The 1,800-nt window shown below is 46.2% G+C and overlaps 1 protein-coding gene across 1 annotated transcript in view; it reads left to right on the top strand.

The window, feature by feature from the left end:
- Positions 1 to 1,800, top strand: part of GRXCR2 (glutaredoxin, cysteine rich 2) — a 12,841-nt gene that overhangs the window by 7,754 nt on the left and 3,287 nt on the right. The window lies entirely within an intron of this gene.

Here is a 1,800-nt window from a genome sequence, read left to right as displayed (position 1 = left end):
TAAGCAATATCACTTGTAAATCCACTAGACCAGGTGCAGGTAAATTGCAATATGCTGAAAGAAGACATATGAGTGGGACACTACTGTCAACAACATTGAGCGTAACACTCAGTCCAGGGTCCCTTGGGTACCATGCTTGTCCAGTGACTGCCTGACCTAGCGAGAGTCCTGGTGCCAGCCAGATTATTAAAAATTAGTATAAAAATATCTTTTCAAACTATTCTTAAAGCTTAATTTCTTGCCCATTTTTAGATTAAAAAAACGTAAGTCTAAATTGTTCTAATGTTTTCCCCTCCCAATCCTTAGAGATGCGCACACCCCACCCTGGACACCACTGCTCAGACATGCTCAGACATGGGGGAGGAGGGCTGGTATTCATGAATTCACAGTCAGGGGCTGGGGGTGGGGAGGGGGAGTGCAATTTTGATGAATTGAGCTAAGAGAGTAAAAGCTGAGGTAACAAGAAAAATGAATTTTCTCTCTTAGATTCCATCCCATGGGACTTGAAGTTTTCTGTGGGACTCACTCATCCCTGTGGGTTGGGATGGACAAAAGCTCCAGTGGCTCCCCAGAACTTGAGTGGTGTCCCCACTCTGGGGGGGGGTTAGGTGATGAGAATGAGAAGGTCATGACTGGCTTTGAGTGATGGCCTCAGGCCAGAGGTGCCAATGCCTCCCTATTGCCTCATTTCTCTCATCTCACCATCTACCTACCTTGCCACACTTCTCTGGAATCCACTCTTTTCTCTCTTTTCTCCCTATCCCTCACCTCTCCTAGAGCACAAGCAACCCGGACTCCAGCCAAAGGCTCTGAAAGTTCTGCTCACACCCACCCATGTCTCTTTCCAACCTGATCTCACACTCCGTAAGATGTTTTTGAAATGCAAATCTGATCCTATCACCCCCTTCATCACCTTCCCACCCCTCGAAGCTTTCAATGTCCTCCCATTGCTTGGGATGAAACCCAAACTCCTTACTTGTTCTAGAAAGCTCTGTGTGGCCTGGCTTCTCCAGCCTCATCTCTTACACATTGCTCCTCATGCTCTCTGCCCACATGTACTGCCCATCCATCCAACTCTTTCTCACGAGAAGCAAATCTCTGCCTGGAAAGTTCCCCAGGTTCCCCACAGTGTGGACTTCAGCTCTGATGTTGCAGGGGAGGCATCACTTCCTTAGAGGGATATTCCTTGGCTTCCCCAGGATGAACCTGTCAGGGCACCTCACACCCTTCCTCACCGTTGCAATCATATTTGTGTGACTATTTGTCTACTGCTTGCTCTTACCCATTGGGATTTGGTCTGCACACGGGCAGGGGCCCTGTTGAGTGCAACATTGTAGATCCAGTGTCAAAAAAATAGAACCTTGTATACAATAAGTGCTCAGTAAAGATTAATTGTTTGTGAAAAGAATATTGAACTCTGGGACCGAGTAACAGCTGGCAGGAAGTATTCTGCCATTGCATTCTCTTGCCTTCTACGAGCTCTGTTAAGAACCTAGCAGGGCAGCAGGCAGATGACTGAACATTGTGATCCGAAGCATTACCTTTCCACTTTAAAATCCTTTAATGCTATTATTTCTCATACCACACTGTAGCTTGAAGGAGCGTATATTTTCAGCAGAAGGCCAGAAATGGTAAAATGCAGGTCACACTGCAGGCCTGAATGAAAAAGCAACCGCAGGCCTGATATGACAATTACCTTTAAATTCAATTTGGAGAGATCCATGTTTTTAGCTGTAATTCTGTAAACTAGGACACAGGTGTGCAGCAAAGGGTTGCCGTGAAAGGTTATACTTCACTTGT

This window comes from Galeopterus variegatus, unplaced genomic scaffold, assembly GCF_000696425.1.
Source record: "Galeopterus variegatus unplaced genomic scaffold, G_variegatus-3.0.2 Scaffold6978, whole genome shotgun sequence".
Classification (NCBI taxonomy): domain Eukaryota; kingdom Metazoa; phylum Chordata; class Mammalia; order Dermoptera; family Cynocephalidae; genus Galeopterus; species Galeopterus variegatus.
The sequence above is the reverse complement of the archived record's forward strand: the minus strand, read 5'-3'. Positions and strand labels throughout refer to the sequence as shown.